Below are 22,017 nucleotides of genomic sequence, written 5' to 3' on the forward strand. Positions count from 1 at the left end.
TAATAAAGATTAAATGAGATTTCTAGGGAAAGTGTGAGGTAAAGATGGTGTGATTAGACTCTTGGACACGGATAATTCATAAAAAGTCAGATTTTTAAAATATTTTAGGTTGAGCCTATTAACTTTGATTTCTAGGCAGAAAATCAGGTCTATATTTATCCCATCTAAAAGTATTATAATTATTTGCATTGGGTTAGAGTGCAAAGAGTATTTAGAGACCTGGATTTACATCATATACTCCCTCTTACTGACTGAGTGACCTAGTGCAAATAATTTATACTTGCTCAAAGTCTGTTTCTGGTAATTAGTAAACAAGGACAATAATATCCATTTCACAAGTTAAGACAACTAAGGGGATAATGTATATCTCTGTTGTACAGAAGAGTATGAAATGCTGTTAATAGCTAATGCTGTTGAGTTGGAACTGTGTGCTGGCATTTTTGTGTTTTCTCACAGTAGACTTTACATTGGTATTATCATTATTCCCATTTTACAGGCAGTTGAACCACAGAAATTAATTTGCCACAAAGCAAACAGCTAGTAAATAGAAAAGTTGGTTTATGATTATCTTAATAGATGCAGAGAAAGGCTTTGATAAAATTCACCACCCATTTATAACAAAAACTCTCCAGAAAGCAGGCATAGAAGGAACATACCTCAACACAATAAAAGCCATATATGATAAACCCTCAGCAAACAGGCCACTCTTACCATACTATTCAACATAGTTTTAGAAGTTTTAGCCACAGCAATCAGAGAAGAAAAAGAAATAAAAGGAATCGAGATTGGAAAAGAAGAAGTAAAACTCTTCTTGAAGTTTGAAGATGACATGATCCTCTACATAGAAAACCCTAAAGACACCACCAGAAAATTACTAGAGCTAATTAATGAATGTAGTAAAGTTTCAGGATATAAAATTAATACACAGAAATCCTTTGCATTCCTATACACTAACAATGAAAAAACAGAAAGAGAAATTAAGGAAATAATCCCATTCACCATTGCAATGAAAAAAATAAAATACTTAGGAATAAATTAACCTAAAGAAACAGAAGACCTATACATAGAAAACTATAAAACATTGATGAAAGAAATCAAAGATGACACAAATAGATGGAAAAATATGGATCCATGTACATGGATTGGAAGAATCAATATAGTGAAAATGAGTATACCTCCCAAAGCAATCTATAGAGTCAGTGCAATCCCCGTCAAGCTACCAACAGTATTTTGCACAGAACTAAAGCAAATAATTTCACAGTTTGTATGGAAACACAAAAAAACCTCAAATAGCCAAAGCAATCTTGAGAAAGAAGAATGGAACTGGAGGAATCAACCTGCCTGACTTCAGGCTATACTACAAAGCTACAGTCATCAGGGCAGTATGGCACTGGAACAAAAACAGAAATATAGATCAGTGAAACAAAATAGAAAGCCCAGAGATAAATCCATGCACATTATGGACACCTTATCTTTGACAAAGGAGGCAAGAATATACAATGGAGAAAGAACAATCTGTTTAATGAGTGGTGCTGGGAAAGGTCAACCACCTGTAAAAGAATGAAAAGAGAACACTTTCTAACACCATAAACAAAAATAAACTCAAAATGGATTAAAAATCTAAATATAGGGCCAGAAACTATAAAACCCCTAGAGGAAAACATAGGCAGAACACTCTGACATAAATCACAGCAAGATCCTCTACCAATTCCCAGAGTAATAGAAATAAAAACAAAAATAAACAAATGGGATCTGATTAAACTTAAAAGATTTTGCACATTGAAGGAAACTATAAGCAAGATGAAAAGCCAGCCTTCAGAATGGGAGAAAATAATAGCAAACGAAGCAACTGACAAAGAATTAATCTCAAAAATATACAAGCAGCTCATGCAGCTCAATACCAGAAAAATAAATGGCCCAATCAAAACATGTGCCAAAGAACTAAACAGACATTTCTCCAAAGAAGGCATCCAGATGGCAACAAACACATGAAAAGATGTGCAACATCACTCATTATCAGAGAAATGCAAATCAAAATCACAATAAGGTACCATCTCACACCGGTCAGAATGGTTGCCTTCAAAAAGCCTACAAATAATAAATGGTGGAGAGGGTGTGGAGAAAAGGGAACCCTCTTACACTGTTGGTGGGAATGCAAACTAGTATAACCACTATGGAGATAAATTTGGAGATTCCTTAAAAACCTGGAAATAAAACTGCCATATGACCCAGCAATCCTACTCCTGGGCATAGACACTGAGGAAACCAGAACTGGAAGAGACACTTGTACCCCAAGGTTCATTGAAACACTGTTTGCAGTCGCTAGGACATGGAAGCAACTTAGATGTCCATCAGCAGACAAATGGATAAGAAAGCTGTGGTACATATACACAATGGAATATTACACAGCGTTAAAAAGAATGTATTTAAATCAGTTCTAATGAGGTGGATGAAACTGGAGCCTATTACACAGAGTGAAGTAAGTCAGAAAGAAAAACACCAATACAGTACATTAATGCATATATATGAAATTTAGAATAATGATAATGATGACACTATATATGAGACAACAAAAGAGACACAGATGCAAAGAACAGATTTTTGGACTCTGTGGGAGAAGGTGAGGGTGGGATGATTTGAAAGAATAGCATTGAGACGTGTATATTATCATATGTGAAACAGATTGCCAGTACAGATTCGATGCATGAGACAGGTTGCTCAGGGCTGGTGCACTGGGATGACCCTGAGGGATGGGATGGGGAGGGAGGTGGGAGGGGGGTTCAGGATGTGGAACACATACACCCATGGTTGATTCATGTGTATGTGTGACAAAAACCACTACAATATTGTAAAGTAATTAGCCTCCAATTAAAATAAATTAATTAATTAAAAAAGAAAAGTAAAAACCAAAAAACACCAATACAATATATTGATGCACGTATATGGAATTTAGAAAGATGATAATTATGACTCTATATGTGAGACAGCAAAAGAGACACAGATATAAAAAACAGACTTTTGGACTTGTAAGAGAAGGCAAGGGTGGGATTATTTGACAGAATAGCATTGAAACATATATATTACCACATGTGAAATAGATGACCAGACCAAGTTCAATGCATGAAACAGGGCATTCAAAGCTGGTGCACTGGGACTACCCAGAGGGATGGGATGGGCAGGAAGGTGGTTGGGGCGGGGGGGGGGTTTGGGACAGGGGGACACATGTACACCCATGACTGATTCATGTCAATGTATGGCAAAAACAGCCACAAAATTGTAAAGTAATTAGCTCCCAATTAAAATAAATTCAAAAAATAAAGCAGGTAAAAATAACAAATAAATAAATAAACACAGCAATTTACAGTCAAAAAAAAGAAACTGTGATGGAAAATAATTTTAGTTTTTATACCTATCTGTGTATCTTGAATAGCAATAGTTATTAAAAATTTGTGGTCATAAGAATAATATATTAATGAGATGATAAAACTTGGCAGCCTTTGTAAAAAATACTTTGTATGTATTATTACATTTAATCAAAGATAGGCCTTTTTACCATCATCATTATCTTAGTTTTAAAAATGATGAAACTGAGGTTCAGAAAGGTAAGCTATCTTTCCTAAGGATGACCAGAAAGTAAGTGTGGTGGAGCTATTGTTTGAAATCAGGTCTGGGTATGCTTTTCTACTTCCTTACATCTCTTTCTGTTTATCTTTGAATTTCTCAGTCATAACCCTGGTTCTGAGTTTCAGAGCATTGAGAGGAGAGTACTTCAAAGCTCTCCCAGTGATAATACTCACTTCCTGCTGGTACTCTGAAAATGTTCCATAGGACCATTTTCTGCTTTTACCACTGAATATTGTTTGGCAATTGTACCTTTGTGCCTAATTTAGTCTGTCCACATTCCATATCATGGAGAATGTACTGAATCTAGAAAACAAGGGAACATGGAATTGCACAGTAACTCATATTGGCTTCCTCTGAATGTCCATAGCACACGTGTAATTACCTAAGAGCTTTAAGTAAAGGCAAGAAACAATAAAACACACTGTATTTGTATTTGTCAGGCTTCTAACCTGTGGATGACAGACAACACTAGATCTCATATTAAAGGATGTTAGATAGCTTACAGAATCCTAAAATGGGCCATGAAAAATAAGCAGCTGGAACTAGGGAAGTCAAGAACAATACTTAACTGTGGCCGCAGTCACTTCTAACCTCATCTATGATAGGATAAATAGATTCTAGGACTCAACTTTAGTCATCCCAGATACACTAAATGTCTTTCAGTATTTGCCATCTAAAAAGCCTTACCATGATCCAACTCTTTGCAACCCCACGGACTGTAGCCTATGAGGTTCCTCCATCTGTAGAATTCTCCAGGCAAGAGTACTAGAGTGGGTTGCCATTTCCTTCTCCAACCATGATTATCAGCAAATACCAATTCCTTCAGCTTGCTAATTTTTGCATCCAAATGATGGCAGTGTGTGTCTTATTGGTAGAAACTAAGTCATCTGCTGTACTGTAACTGTCGCTGAAGTTGAGTCTGAGAAATGTTGTTTGTTTTTCTCATCTCTATAGTACAAGACTGGAAGCTATAAAAAGACTGAAATGGCAGAATGAATCAACTTCTCGAACTCGTTTGAACTTTTATATGAAATCACAGAAATATAAATGTGCCATCTTTATCTCAATGCAAAAATCTTAAAGGCATGATTTAGAACAGTTTACTCCTTATAATGTGAAAAACATTGAATGCATTGCTTTACAGATACTCATGGTCAAATAAATATTTGTTGAATTAGGTTAAAGATGCACCATAACTTCACAGCATTTTAGGGAAAAGGAGATTTATTTATTGGGCAATTACTATGTACTAGCAACTCTGTGCACCTATTTTTATTCTTCCCTAAACCCATCCCCATGTTGTGGATTAGAAAACTGGAGGTCAGTAGTTAAATAATTTGTATAAGAACTATTAAAAGGGAAAACTTGTTTAATTATTTTCTCTAAAAACACATGCTTCTTCATTAAATTGAACTGCCTCCAAACTGGGTGGGTTCAGGATATTTTTATTTCACATTATTATATATCTCTCCATGTACTTACTTACTGCCTTCATTGATTGATTTTGTGTCTTATTTAACTTTCTTAGTGAAATTTAAATACTCTGATTTTTGGAAACTTAAAGGGAAATGTCATGAATTACTTGGTAATTTTTCATAAGTAATCATTATTTACTCAGGTGTTTACAGATATTTTTCCTCTTGCTGTGATAATTCTATTCACATTGCACTTGCTGAATATATTATTGAAAAAATATGTTCCCTCTAAGCCTATACAGTATTTACTTTTGTTTTAAGAAGGAAATGGCAACCCACTCCAGTATTCTTGCCTGGAAAATCCCATGGATGGAGGATCTTGGCAGGCTACAGTTCATGGGGTCGCAAAGAGTTGGACATGACTGAGGGACTTCACTTTTACTTTAAGAGAGGACAATTATAGAAATGACCTTATCAATAAGAGGGAACAATTGATTGCGTATCATAAGCAGAGAAATTAAAGAATGTAATATATCACATATCTAAGTCCTTACAATAAATACCTAGAAGTATATCTGACTCAGAAGGTAAAAGACCTGTACTCAGAAAACTAAAAGACAATGATGAAAGAAATTGAAGATGACACAAACAAATGGAAAGATATATACCATGCTTATGGGTTGGAAAAATTATCCTGTTAAGTTTACCCAAGGCAATTTACAGATTCAGTACAATCTCTGTCAAAACACTAATGACATTTCGTATAGAACTATTACAAATAATTCTAAAATTTGTATGAGAGCACAAAAGACCCCAAATAGCCAAAACAATCTTTAGAAAGAACAAAGATGTAATTATCATGTTCCCTGATTTCAAATTTTACTGCAAAGCTAAAGTAATAACCAAAAAATAGCATGGTACTGACAGAAAAGCAGAAACATAGATCAATGCAACAGAATAGAAAGCCCAAGAATGAACCTACATTTATATGGTCAAGTAATCTACAACAAAAGAGGCAAGAATATACAAAGAGGAAAAGAGCAAGTGGGTGGTTGTCAGAGGGGAAGGGAGTGGGAAGATGAGAGAAATATATGAGGGAGTTTGAGGTACAAAGAAAAGATATGACAAAAGATGAGGCTTCATACATAAAAGAGATACAGGGACAGGAAGAAGAATTTAAATTAATTAGTCTACTTTCTTGTACAAATTCTCTTCTCCAATAAGATTGACTCTCCATGTTGGTTGAGGCACTTCTCCTCACAGGTTTCCTTTCTTCAAAAGGCAGATCAAATTCTACTTCTCTGAAGCCTTCCCTAACTCTACCCCTCTTCTTTCCTCTGGCTCCTGAAGCACGACCCAGACTGGGGGACAAATCTACAGATTCAGAGATGAAGGGAAGATAAAAGATGATCAACAAAAGAAGGAGGAGCAGAAGCAACAGGAAGGGAATGTTCTTAGAGGAACTAGTTTGGGGAGCTATTAGTTTTCTCACAGAGGCCACTGAAGTTTCTAATTATCTTCAGCAACTCATGCAAACAAAGAGGAACAGAGGTGACAGAGTACATAGTCAGCAGGAGTTTGAGAAGGACAGTTTCAGTTGATCAAGCTCTTTCTATGAAAGAAACAGGCTCAAATACAAGAGAGCATGGGGGTCTTAAAAGGAGCCACAAAATCAACTGGTTGCCATAACAATAGATTTTCCTGTAATATAGAGTTTTCCTTATTATAATTGCCCAATAAATAAATCTCCTTTTCCCTAAAATGCTGTGAAGTTATGGTTATATTGCAATTTCTAATACTTATATAACTTTTAAAAAATCACAACTTTTCTCTTGAGCTAATTGTAGATGACATCCAACTGTGAGAAATAATTCAGAGAGATCTCAATCTCTTTCAGTGGTAGCATCTTGCAAATGTTTCTCCTATTGTTATTTGTCTTTTCATCCTCTTAGCTTAGTATTTCTTGGAGCAAAAGATGATAATTTTGATGAATCCCGTTGATAGTTTTTTCTTTTATGATTTGTACTTTTGGTGTCAAGTCTAAGAATTCCTTTTCTAACCTCAGATCCCAAGGACTCTCTGTGATTTAGAAAAAAGTTGTATAATTATACCTTTTACATTTAATCCCATGATTCATTTTAAATTAATTACAGTAAAATGTGTAGGACTTGTTTCTTTTTTCCTACTGTAGATATCTAATTGTGCTGGCATCATTTGTTGAAAAGGCTACCATTCCTCCATTGAATTGCTCTTGTACTTTTGTAAAAAAAATCAGTTATGTATATTTCTGTGGGTCTATTTCTGGTTTCTCTATTTGTTCCATTTTATTTTATGTAGTTTTTGGTTGTTACCATTTTGCTTTCTTTGTTTTAATTTCCCTGCCTTCCTATGGGTTATTTGAATATTGTTGGAGCTTCCCTAGTGGCTCAGTCAGTAAAGAACCCACCTGCAATACAGGAGACCTGGGTCGGGCAGATCCCCCGGAGCAGGGCTTGGCAACCCACTCCAGTATTCTTGCCTGGAGAATCCCCGTGGACAGAGGAGCCTGGTGGGCTGCAGTCCATGGGGTTGCTAAGAGCCGGACACAACTGAGTGACTAAGCCCAGCACAGCACATACCAAAAATTAGTATCTTAAAATAAGCAATGATTTCTTTTGCTCAAGATTCTATGATTGGGCAGTTTGAGCTTTATGCTGAACTTTTTCCTAATCTGGGCTCTTCTGGTCTCATCAGGTTTCAATAATTTTTTAGTAATTATTTAGTAATTTTTCAACTGCCAGACTAGTGCGAGGCTCATGGGTGTAAGATGATCTCCTTTACCTTCTAATTGCCTTGCTCTCATCTGGGCCTGTGGAGCTGACTGGACTACCATGTCTCATCACAAAGCAGCTTAATCAGTACAGTAGGTTTTTAAGAAAGAGTGCAGTTGTATGTATAGCCTCATAGTTCCTAGACTCAGAACTGGCACAACATCATTTTTGCAGAATTCTAACGGCTAAAACAGGTGACAAGTCTAACCAGATTCAAGGATTAGAGAAATGGGTACCACCTTTGATGAAGAGAGCTTCAAAGTCTTATTGCAAAAGAATGTCTATGTAGGAAAGTGTGGCAAATAATTCTAATTTATGCAATCTACCACAGACTCCACATGTTTTTATATCCTATAAACTGAATCATAAAGTTCTTGAGTAGTTAAAATAATAAGCTTGGCTTTTACAAGTTAGGAAAACTCAAATGGATGAAGAAAAATGATCCATTTAAGAAGGAGGTATTGAAACAAAATTCTCAGAGTGTCAAAAAGAAAATAACTTCTCCAGAGATGAGATACTTTCATGTAAGGTCTAAATGGGATCTGTATGTGTGCTAGGATGCTCATGTGTGGCCAACTCTTTGCAACCCCACAGGCTGTAGCCCACCAGACTCCTCTGTCGATAGAATACTCCTGGCAAGAACACTGGAGTGGAGTTTCATTTCCTCCTCCAGGGGCTCTTCCCACCCCAGGGATTGAACCTGCATCCCCTTCGTCTCCTGCAGGATTCTTTACCTCTAGTGCCTCCTTGGAGGCCCCAAAATGGAAACTATTTTCCTACCAAAAATCAGAGTGAAAGATACCTTCCATAGACTGAATGTTTGTGTCATCCTAAAATTCATATATTGAAATCCTAACCCCTCTTTTTGATGGTATTTGGATGTGGAGGGCGTATAGTAAGCTTTTAGGTCATGAGGGTAGAGCTCTCCTGAACAGGATTAGAGCCATTATAAAAGAGGCACTGGAGGGCTCCCTTCTCTTTCTGCCTTATGCGCACAAACGAGAAGATAGTGATCTGTGAGGCAGGAAGCAGGCTCTCACCAGACACTGAATGTGCTGGTGACTTGATCTTAGAAGTCTCAGCCAGCCTCTAGAATTTTGAGGATTAAATTTCTGTTGTTTATGAACCACTCATTCTATGGTATCTTTCTTATAGCAGCATAAACTAAGACCATGCCTCAAACTCAGACAACATGGAAAGATATAGTGCTGAGAAGATCTGTAGTATATATTTTGGAAGAAAAGAGTCACATAAGAAAGAAATACCATTCTCAGACCAGGGTAATAAGAAAGCCAGACAAACTGACAGTGGGTTGTCTTTTTTTTTTCTTTTTTTAATTGAATATGCAATGTATTAGGTGCACTAGAGAAAAACAACATAATTTATGTTTGATACAGAGACAGCTTGATTCAAGAATAATTAGATGTGATAATTTTTCATTAGTACTATCATTCTCTGGTTACTAAGTAGAAGCAATTCTTTTGAGGAAATAGAGTGCATTGTGTGATGATTTAGAGTACAAAATAGTAGCTACTGAAGAAGATAAAGACCTGGATTGAGAGTTCCCTTAACTATACTTGAATATGTTTGTGTTTGTTCTCAGTGTGAAAGAGTTGGAAATTAACACCAGGAGTGCACTATGTGTATTTTGTAATTGTATTCAAGTTAACCTCATCATAAAGTATCCATTTTTTGTCTATACTGTGGTTTCAGTTATTAAATCTAATCCTTGATGTTCTTATTCATAAACCAAAAAAAAAAAAAAAACAACTGTAGGATGCAAATTTTCTTGATTGCAGAATTTTAGGTGAAATTTCAAATTTAAAACTCAAGGTAATATTAGTGTACTTCCACTAATGTACACTCCATTAGTGTACCATCACATTATAAAGATAATACATATTTTTCAGATAACACCTTACATAATTCACTAGTATATAATATAAGACTTATGAATTTCATCCACAGTATCCCCATTAGATCATGTAAGAGGTGATTAGAAATTTGAATATATTAATGGGATAGAGAAAATCCTTTATATTTATATTCTTCCAAAGCTAAGTAAGGAGTCTTTCAAGAATTCCACTAAGAGAAGTTGTAAATAGCTGCAAAAAGTGGACGATTGACCTCTCACTATATAGCTTGATGCTAATGAATAGAGAGCCCTGTAGTTCTTCTCTTTGGGACATGATTGGAAATTTGTCTAGAGAGAGGTTAATATATGCTCTTTGGATTAGGGGACACATATAAATACCCGGAGAATCCAATTTAGAGAATTCTTTAGGTAGAGAATTTTGGTAGCCTTAACTGTCAGCATTGTTGAGTCTGTCTGTGCCACTACAGATCAGAATGGTAAACAGCGGGACATTTTCCATAGGATAAGTGAGGATCGTGAAAACTAGTTAGGCTAGAGACATCCTGAATGTGCTTTTGCAAATAATCCAGATGAGACACGAAATAGTCTGTAAAATAGATATCTAGGTCAGAGGTCCACAGAGACCCCACAAGGAACCCACCTAAGGACTGTGAAAGGATCAAACTTGAATACCTACACACACCAGGCATTGATGGCCAGTTAGTGGTAACTCGGGAGGTGAGTCAACAGGGAAAAAAAAAAACACGAAACAACCAACAAAACAAATTCTTTCCCTGCTTTTCAGCTGTGACATCGTGGGCAGTGAGAAAGAATGAAAGAGGAATTAAAGAATGACCATACCCTTTTCCCTAAATGTTGGGTCAGCTTTGATGTTGTTAGTGCTAATGGATTTTGGGTATTCTAATAGGTGCACAGTGGTATATCATCATTGTTTTAATTTGTATTTCACAGATAATATATGCTGTGGAACCTCTTCTCATATGTTTATTTTCTATTTTTTTGTGTTAGGTTTGTGTTAGGGCTTTTGATCCATTTTATTTGAATTTTTTTCTTAGTGTTGAGTTTTAAGTGTTCTTTTTTTATGTAATTTGGATAATAGTCCCTTATCAGATATGTCTTATGTAAATATTTTCTTCTAGTATATGGCTTGCTCTCTTGATATTGTCTTTTCAGAAGTTTTAAATTTTACTTAAATTATGCTTGTTTTTAATTTTTTTCATGGATCATGTCTTTGTGTTGTATATAAAAAGACATTGTCATATCCAAAGTTATTTAGATTTTCTCTTATGTGTATCTTTTAGTTTTATCACTTTGCCTTGTACATTTAGGTCTGTGATCTGTTTTCAGTTAATTTTTATGACAGTTGTGAGTTCTCTTTCTGGATTTATTTATTTGTTTATTTTGCATGTGCGTGTCCCATTGTTCTAGCCCCATTTGTTGAAAATACTACCTTTTCTCCCTTTTATTACTCTTGTTCCTTTGTCTAATATAGTTGGTTATATTTATGGGGTCTATTTCTCAGCTCCCTGTTCTCTTCTACTGATCTATTTGTTTATTCTTTGTCCAATGTCATACTGTCTTGATTACTGTGGTTTCACAGTAGGCTTTGAAATTGGGTAGTATCAGTCCTCCAACTTTGTTCTTCTCCTTCAATATTGTCATGGCTATCCTGGGGCAATCCTGGAAGGTTTATTTATTTATTTATTTTTGGCCTCTCCATATAAACTTTAGAAGCAGATTGTCAATATCCACAAAATAACCAGTTGGGATTTTAATTAGGATTACATTTGAGTCTATAAATCAAGTTGGAAAACCATGCTATTTTTTTCATGAGCATGACTCATTTTAGCTTTGTCATATATCTGTATCCCTCATAATCCTTTTCCCAGGCAATGAAGACAGTAGTTCTTAATGGAAAAAAAAGTTTATTTCATAAAAAAGTAGCTCTTTAATTCAGGTAGCATATGATTTTGACACTTTGGTTTAAGAATGCTTAGAGAAGATAAGAACTCTGAACATGGAGCAATACATGTAACATAAATGCCAATTATGACCTTCTAGTATGTTTTAAAGAAAGCTTTTCATTATGTCTGTTGTGCATAAGTACAAGTAATTCCTTGGTTTTTTTTATATTAATATCAGTGAAAGTAAGAACCTTGATAGATAATGTTCTTTGCCTTTGATTAATGTGGTGTGCTCTGACCTCCTGTATTTAAAAAGTCCATTAATTTTCTTTATTAAACTCTATTTCCCTTATTGATAGCCTAAAATATTTTATAGAATTGGATTTTATTCAATTCAAAAATCATTTTGAATCTAACTTTGTAATAAGTACTAAAATTGGCACTTTCATACATTATAATTTTTAGTCACGAAAGCATTTTAGTTTTAAAACTCAATATTGAATAAAACCAACAACCCGATAAAAAATAAGCAGAACCTCTAGAGAGACGTTTTTCCAAAGCAAACATACAGATGGCCAATAGGCACGTTAAAAGGTGCTCAACATCACTGATTATTAGAGAAATGTAAATCAAAACCACAATGAAATATCACCTCACACTGGTATGTGATGATACCTTATTATGATAGAAAGATTATCATCAAAATGTCTACAAATAATAACTTCTGGAGTAGGTGTGGAGAAAAGGGAACCCTCCTACACTGTTAATGGGAATGTAAATTGGTGCAACCAATATGGAAAAGAGCATGGAGGTTCTTTTAAAAACTAAAAATAGATAAATTGTAGATATGTAAATCTCACTCCTGTGTATGTATCAAGAAAAAAAAATGAAAACTCTAATTAGAAAAGATATATGCCTCCCAATGGACATGGCAGCACTAGTTACAGTAGCTAAGACATGGAAACAATCCAAGTGCCCATCAACAGGTGAGTAGCTTAAGAAGATGTAGTATGTGTATGTGTGCAAACATACATAAGGGGATATTACTCGGTCATAGAAAAGAAGGAAATATTACCATTTGCAGCAACATGGATACACCTAAAGATTATCATATTAAGTCAGACAGAGAAAGACAAATATCATACAGTATCACTTATGTGTAGAATCTAGAAAGTAACACAAATTAATTTATTAATAAAAGAGAAGTAGACTGGCAGACATAGAAAACAAGCTTCTGGTTACCAAAGAGGAGAGGGAGAGAGGGAGGGATAAACCAGAAGCATGGGATTAACAGATGCAAAGTCCTATGTGCTAAATAGATAAGCAATGAGGTCTTACTGTACCACACAGGGAATTATATTCAATATTTTGTAATAACCTATAATGGGATATAATCAGAATAAAAATAACTCAGTCACTGTATTGTACACTTTAAACTAACACAATATTTTGAATCTAGTTGATTCTATTTAAAAAAATGTATTTTTATTCTACTGTGGTAAGGAAATTGAAGTCCAAAGATGTTATGTGACATTCAGAAGTATTCCAACTGGAAAGCAGTAGAACAGAATTGGGAGTATATAAGTATTTATGGCATGGCTTTCAGACAATCGGGAAAGATGCCTAAGCAGTGTATATCAGACTTAATGAGGCAGCTTCTATTGGGAAGAGTCATGCTGACAGAAGAGTAGAAAGTGTGCCTGTCCCATGGTTCCCGTTACATTGTAGCCAGTGCAGAGCCATCTGGCAGGACCAGACTTCAGATTGCAGGAGAGGGACCTTGACCCTTGGTGATGATGCTTTGAAGCCACATTATTAGGGAATTCTTGGTCCTTTTCTGTAGAGTGAACAGAAGGTGAGATATAATAAGGATATGATGCTGTGTAACCTTGTCTCCAGGCTTATCCTGTTATCTAAGTATTCATGTTTGGGAGAGCTCGAGCATCTCACCTCACTTGATGAGTTACCAATAAGGCTTGTTATTGACCAAGACTGGTTATTTTAAGCACTTGGTCATGTCAGCTTCTGTGGAACTTGGCAGGAGACAAGCTCTTTTGCTGGCAAGTGGGCCTTTAAGTGCTCGATATTGGCAAGTTAACCCTCAGCTCTCAATTGTCTTTCTTGAAAGTGAAACTGAAGGCCTCTCAGTCATGTCCGACTCATTGCGACCCCGTGGACTATACAGTCCATGGAATTCTCCAGGCCAGAATACTGGAGTGGGTAGCCTTTCTCTTCTCCAGGGGATCTTCCCAAACCAGGGATGAAACCAGAGTTCCTCTCCCACATTGTAGGCAGATTCTTTATCAGCTGAGCTACAAACCTTATGCATATTTTATAGATATTCTATGTTCAGTTCAGTTCAGTTGCTCAGTCATGTCCGACTCTTTGCGACCCCATGAATCAGCGCGCCAGGCTTCCCTGTCCATCACCAACTCCCGGAGTTTACTCAAACTCATGTCCATCAAGTCGGTGATGCCATCCAACCATCTCATCCTCTGTCGTCCCCTTCTCCTCCTGCCCCCATCCCTCCCAGCATCAGGGTCTTTTCCCATGAGTCAACTATCTGCATGCATATTTTATAGATATTCTATGTATACAATGTTAATTTTTAAAGTATTATTGAAAAGAAAATGTTAGAGTTGGATTTGAGACTGGGTCTTCTGACTCCACTTTGTATAATCTTTTCATTTCACTATAGCAGCTGAGGAAAATCCATTACAATATAAACACTATTCACTAGAGTTTGAAACTTTTGCTTTTTAGGAAACAGGTAGCCAAGGAAGACGTTTATAAAGAAGAGTGACATAATATTGACTGTCCTTAAGGATGTAGATCTGTGGCATTGTGAAGGATGCACTGAAAAGAGAATTCAATCTGGAAAAGTGTGGTAAATAAAATTGTTTGGTTACTACACAAGGAGTTTTAAGTAAATCATTGGGAATGAGAAAGGAAAATGAGGGACAGCAAGAGACAAAAAAATGAGATGGTTTAGTGACTGGTAAGTTGTGGAGAGGGAGGAAGACAAAGGTTTCTTCCCATTTGACTCTGGACTTTCCATCTGTGTTCTTGGGAAATTGAGAGGACCACTGACAGAAATCAGTGAGTTAATATGGAGATGGATTTGTGAGGATATTAAGGATAAAATTTTGAAAGAAGCTTAATAAGCCTGGTTGGGGTCATGAAATGAAAGCTAAGATCAGACTTGGACTATAGAATGCATGTGGAAAATCATAATTGACTTTTCAAACAGCAATTTCATGACTCTTTTGGGATTAAGAGTTGAATTGCAAGAGGTTTTTGGGAAAATATAAAATAGGGAAAAGTGGTTAATATAGACTGAATTTAGCAGAAATTTGACAAGGAAAAAGAGCGAATGGGAGTGGGAGGGAGTAGCAGCCTTGAGAGAAGCTTTTAAAATTGTTTTTGTTTTTAGGATAGAAAGTATAAAATTTTGTGTGTTTCTACAAGGAAGAATCAAGTGGGGGGTTATGCTTAGATTGTAGTGGGTGATTTATAGAAGGTAGCTTTGGAGGTTCTGGGAAGAAATGAGACTGTATATTACATATGTAGAACTTAAGCTTAGAAAGAAAAAGGGATGTACACCCTTTCTTTGATAAATAGAGAAAGCAATAGAGTAAGAAAAAGACATTTTGAAATAAAGGGGAGAGAGTTGATACAATTTATTTTTTATCCATTGAATCAATACATCTTTACTGAGAGTAGGCTGCCTGAGAATGAATCCAGCACAGAGGAAAGCACAGCAGAGAGTGTCTGAATTTAATGTCATTTATTGGACACTTCCCAGATATTAGTTGCATTCATGAGCTTCTTAGTATGAGGCAATATGGCCTGTATTTTGCTTAAAATAGTTTGAGTTTGCTTAAGATGGTTAAATGTCTGTCACTTGCAACATGACCTCATCAACTACAACCATAGTTTTCCCTTTTCCATGAAATCCAGCTTCGCCACGGTGATGGCCATATCACATGCCACCACCCTCAACAATACTTCCCAAACCAAAATTTTAAGAATCTTATTCTCTACTGTATCCTGCCTTTCGAGCTTCTTTCTTCCAATATACTCACTCTAATATGCTTTTGCCGCTTAGAGACTTTTACCTTATTCAGTCTATTCCATCTTCTTATGTACTACCCTTTCACTTTTTAACTTCCATTTTGAGCAATTTGGTTTTCACCATCCAACACAGTAAATGCTCTCTTACAAATATTCTTACTTCCTTTTCTTGTCTTTTCAGTCTTCTTGGTAAAATACCAAACATTGTTAAACTTCATTATTTGTGTGCTCCATGTTGTTCTTTGGGATAATTGGAACCCTCAGAGAAATGATTGAACTCTGTTTGAATGACTCAAGCTTGGATTCTCTGGGATCCATAATAAAGTGACCTTTGTACTCTGATTAGTTGGACGAACTCTGATGTTAACATATCTCCAGTGATGTTCCACAGACTAGTTTGGCTTACTCTTATTTATAGAACATAACCTTGTTGCCAGAATTCTGGGAGTCAAATGAGACAAGAAGGCACAGTTATCAAAATCTAGTATGGGAAGTTTCACTTAGTACTCTCTCTACTGAAATCAAGCCTAAATTGTGCTTGATTTCCTCCAGTTTGGAAACCTATTGTATTATATTTTCAGAAGAATGCCAGTTTGTTGGGATGGAAAAAATGGTTTTCTCGTTGTGGAGAATAAGAAATGAGATTTGGAGTTGAATTTATCAAATATATTTTCAGACAATTTGGGTGATTTCAGCCCTGTTTTTTCTTCATTTCTAGAGATAATAGGGCCACCAGATTTTGAGCCCTCAGTGAGTCCTGAAAGGAAACTTAAGTTGCTTCTATATTTAGCCTACTTTCAACTCAGGAGGTAGCTTTCTCTGGTTTGCTGCCAATATTACCTTGCTCATCTGTTTTTCAGATTTCATAGTTTTACTGTTCTCGGGTCCCCTGACATCTTTATTCTCATGGTTGGATGTCTTCAAAAACATTTCTTTACCCTTACTTTAGTAGAGTTTTAAGAGGGAACAGAGATTAATACAGGCTTTAGAACTGCAATCTTTAGGAATGACTTCATTCTTGAAGTTCTGGAAATCATTATTCCCCCCATACTTTTGCTGTTTAGGGCTTCTCCAGTGGCTCATCAGTAAAGAATCTGCCTGCAATGCAGGAGACATGGCAGGGACCATGGGTTTGATCCTTAGGTTGGGAAGATCCCCTGAAAACTTCCTTTGACAAAGGAGCCTGGTGGGCTACAGTCCATGGGATCACAGAGTCAGGCAAGACTGAGCACACACACTCATGTACTTGCTTTTTAATTAGTTAATACATTGTCTTGCCCAAGGCCAGAGAAGACCTCCTTCATGACTGTTGGAAACTTTCCCAAGTCCAACAAAATGAGTTTCTGCTCATCCCTATGGAGGAAATAGTTCACGGTATCCATATCCAACTAATTCAGTTATTTTCTCTACTTTATGAAAGGTGATGTGTTTGGCAGTTTTACATATTTTACTTCATTAGTTTCTCAAAAATTACTGTGTCAGTCACTTCATAATGTAAACAGTGAAACTCTGAGAAGTTCACTTACTTTTCCCAAATCACAAAGCTACTGTGTAACTGAGTTAAAATATAAACCTGGTCTCCTTGATTCTAATTCTTTCCATTCAGCTTCATTTTGCATTTTATCTAAGAGCTGCTGACAAGAGGCATTTCTGCTGTTCCTTGAAAGAACACCCTTTTTTATCTCTATAAGAATGTTCTTTTTTGTTTTGCCAAGTGAAGAGCGGTGAAAGGGAAGAACATCTAGATATGGGTTATTGTCTTGCAATGATCTGATGAACACTTGCCATAGATAATGGTGTTTTTCTCTCTTAATTTTTCTTTGTCATAATTATGCCAGCTATGGTGATATTACATTAATCACTTGGTTAAGAAGTTGTCTATCAAATTTCTCCACTGTAAAGTTGGCATTATTTTCTTTGTAATTAAAAAAGTGTTTTGTAAGGAGGTTTTGGAGGTAATGATTCCTTATTAAGCTTTTTTCTTATTAGTGTTAGCACTTGCTGATTATTGAAAACCATCATTCCTTCTACACATAGTATTTCGCCTTCAACAGAAGAACATTCTCATGTTTTCTCTGTGTGTGTGTGTGTATCTCTTTGTCTGTCTCCCTCCCTCTTTCTTTCATCAGTATAGATGCATGGATTTCTACCTTATTCATCTTCTAAGTTTTTAGTCACTTTTCCTTCACGTAGTTTTTCTACGCCATATTCTCTTTTTCTGTAACTTCAGTGACACCGATACTAGACCTTTGTTATTATCTCTCAAGTTCCTGAGACCGTTTGTTTTTAAAGGTCTTTTAAAAAACCTCTTGGTTCCATCAGTAACATCTATTAATTTATCCTTAGGTTTGCCTACTCTTTTTACTGTAACTGTCATTCTGCTATGGAGTTCACCCAGTGGGGTTTTTCTTTAATTTCAGTATTTGCATCTTTTAGTTCTCAAATTTCCATCAGTTTGGCTTTAAATACCTTTCTTTGATAATTTTTTCTACTTTAAAATTTATTTCAAGAATGTTTATAATTAGTCATTATTATAGTAGATACTTTAAAACCATTTAATGATAATTGCAGTGTTTGTGTCATCTTATCATGGATATAAGTAGATTGTCTTTTCTTAGGAGACTTCAAACTTTCAAGGATCTTCAAATGCCATAGAATTTTCAAATGAATTCTGGACATTGAAAATATGTGTTCTGAGACTGTGAGTCTTGTTTAAAGTAAGTGGGAAATGTTGATGTTTTTGTTTTAGCAGGTAATTTAGTTGATAAAGGGTTCATGCTGCAACTTCCAAATCTCCTTCTGTGGGCTGAAATTTCAAAGTCAATTTCGATTTCAAAACCACTATAGAAAGCTTTGCATCTATTTCCTGTGCGCACCACCCAATGGACAGCCTGGGACCTGGGCAGTGATCTGTCCATTAGTTTAGTTCTCAAAGTCTTAAGTATGCTATTGATTTGTATCAGATTCACACGTCTGTGGCATGGACTTGAGTCCAGAGTTCATAAATAACTTTATGGGGTCAGTTCTCCAAGCTCTTCTGTTTCTGTAACCTTCTCAGTACTTTTTGGGTCCCCATTGCCCTCCTTTAGGTGTGGGTACCATCCTGTTGGAACTGCAGCTGTACTGAAGGGGAAGGAAATTTACCTTCTTTAAAATCTTGGGTCCTGTGAGTTTCCATTATTACTTGTCTTCTACCCCCAGCCCCTCCCCCACAAACTTGCTTGGGAACTGGGTTACAAGACAATGGAGGGAAAAAAGAAAAATGTGAGGGGTTTTTGCATTCTTCCTCTGTGTTAAGATTCCCCTCCAGCTCTTTCTCCTCGAGCTAGAGGAATTTTCCTGGAGCTCTCTCAGCACCACAGTGCTCAGTCCAAGATTTTGAGCTGTGTTGAATTAAGGCCATTTATACTTGAATTTTCATTCTCTTTAAAATGTTTGCACTCACAGAGTAATAATCTTATAAAAATATGACTGATAATAATCTCATTTGGTGATTAAAAGCAATGTGAGGTCATAAACGAATGTGCACAGGGCTGAACAAATGGCTCTTACCTGAGCGCCCTTTTGCTATGTCGGAGTCACCTAGCGTAACTGGGTGCTCAGGCTGGAGACTAGTGGGAAGTTATTAAAAAATGTTTAAGAAAGGCATCTGCACTGTAGGAGAGTGTTTTGGTGGCACCTTGGGGATACTTTAGAGCTAGCAAGTGTACATGTGGAAATATCACTTAGAAGCCTAATTGAGTAACCTGGAGAGTGGTAGGCAGAATAATGGCCTCAACATTATCCAAATTCTAATAGTGAAACTGTGAATGTTACCTTACGTGGCAAAAGAGACTTTGAAGAAAATGATTAAGGACCTTGGAATGTGGAGATTAACCATGATTATCCAAATGGCCCTATCTAGTTGCATGGGCCCTTAAAATAGAAAGCTTTTCCTGGTTTATTGTTAGAGAAAGATATTGGGGGAGAGGAAACAGTGACAGACTTTATTTTGGGGGGCTCCAAAATCACTACAGATGGTGACTGCAGCCATGAAATTGAAAGACACTTGCTCCTTAGAAGAAAAACAGTGACCAACCTAGATAGCATATTAAAAAACAGAGACATTACTTTGCCAACAAAGGTCAGTCTAGTCAAGGCTATTGTTTTCCCAGTAGTCATGTATGGATGTCAGAGTTGGACTATAAAGAAAGCTGAGCGCCGAAGAATTGATGCTTTTGAACTGTGGTGTTGGAGAAGACTCTTGAGAGTCCCTTGGACTGCAAGGAGATCCAACCAGTCCATCCTAAAGGAAATCAGTCCTGAAGATTTATTGGAAGGACTGATGCTGAAGCTCCAATATTTTGGCCACCAGATGCAAAGAGTTGACTCATTTGAAAAGACCCTGATACTGGGAAAGACTGAAGGTGGGAGGAGAAGGGGACAACAGAGGATGAGATGCTTGGATGGCATCACCGACTCAATGGACATGAGTTTGAGTAAACTCCAGGAGCTGGTGATGGATAGAGAGACCTGGCGTGCTGCAGTCCATGGGGTTGCAAAGAGTCGGACACGACTGAGCGACTGAACTGAACTGAACTGAGCTAGGTCAGAGAGATACTAGGTTACTAGCTTTGAAGACAGAAGGAGACAGCAAGCCTAAGAATGGGAATGATCTCTAGAAATAGAAAGAGGAAAATAAATGGATTCTTGCCTAGAACCTACTGAAAGGAACACACCTCTGCTGATCCCTTGATTTGAGCCCAGTGGAACCCATGTAAGACTTCTGACCTATAGAATAGTAAGAAAAGGAATTCATGTTACTTTAAGCTACTAAGTTTGTGGTAGTTTATTATGTCAACCATAGGAAACTCATACACAGGCACAAATTGATGGCAGCTTAAACAACGCTGTGTGCTGTTTCGGGTTCCTTCAGTCGTGTCCGACTCTTTGTGACCCTATGGACTGTAGCCCACCAGGCTTCTCTGTCCATGGGGTTCTCCAGGCAAGAAACTGGTGTGGGTTGCCATGCTCTTCTCCAGGGAATCTTCCCAGCCAGGGATCGAACCCATGTCTCTTATGTCTCCTGCATTGGCAGGTGGGTTCTTTATCTCTAGTGCCACCTGGGAAGCTGAAAACAAGGCTACTAGTACCCAAATGGGGGAATGTGGGCTGATTTGGAAAGATATTTAGGAACTGGAATTGGTCAGATTTGGTGATAGGCATAAAATGTGTGAGAGGTAGAGAGATGGCAGAAAGGGTGAGGGGACTCAAAGTTTGTTCTCTTTGTGGGGTGCTGCTGTAATAAATAGCAAAACAACTACAACAACAAAAACAAAAACGTGAATGTGGATTTGGAACTGGGTAATGGGTAAAGGTAGGAAGTGTTTTGAGGTGCACATAAGAAAGGCCTAGATTGCCTTCATGGTGGTATCATTCATTATGATTGGCCACTTAAGAAGAGAATTTTAGTTTTACATGTGCTGAGTCAGAGATACCTGAGGCACCCCAGTGGAAGAGCCAGTTAAATTGATTTGATCTATAGGTTTAGAGCTTAAGAAAGAGGTTCTAGGTATAGACTTTTAGTGTGAGGAATGATCAATATATAAATATGACTAAGGTGAAGTTCAGTGGTTTCCCCATTAATGGGCAACTGATAAGGAGGAAACAGCCTGCATAAACAGAAATACTTTAAATAATTACCTGTGAAGGAGACATGGAGATTTTGTATTTGGGAGAATGGAAAAGGATGTGAGTTGAAGGAGGCTTTGGGGAATATACTGAGTATGTTCAAATGTTGATTTAAAGGATCAATATGAGAGAGAATACTGAGGCAGGAAATGGAGCAGAGATGAGTAGACTGACATATTTGCAGAGGTAGAATTGGTTGGACTTTGGTAGAGGAAGAGATGCTAGTCTTCAGAAAGAGGCTCTCCTCTTCAAGTGTAGAAGGAAGAAAGAAGACAATAATGTCATGAAGTAATTGCCAATAAACAGTAGAACTTATTAATCTAACAATGGCTCTGGAGCCAAGAAGTTGGCTTTAAAGTTATTGCAATTCATACAATAAATGTGGGACTCTCTAGCCAGTTTTTTGCAGGCTTGATTTTAGCCAAGTTATTTAACCTCTGTGTCATGTAGTTGCATCAGATACAATATGCCAATGTTAATTTACCCATTTTATTGAGCTAATGTGAATATTAGCTGAGTTATTACCTTGTAAAAGACATGGATTAGTATTTGTACAGAGGAAGCACAATAAATGTTTGCCATTATTATTAAGCTTTACCATTTTAAGTAGATATTTATTTTTGCCTTTTTATGATGGATTTCCC

The sequence above is a fragment of the Muntiacus reevesi genome, chromosome 5 (assembly GCF_963930625.1).
Source record: "Muntiacus reevesi chromosome 5, mMunRee1.1, whole genome shotgun sequence".
NCBI classification, from domain to species: Eukaryota; Metazoa; Chordata; class Mammalia; order Artiodactyla; family Cervidae; genus Muntiacus; species Muntiacus reevesi.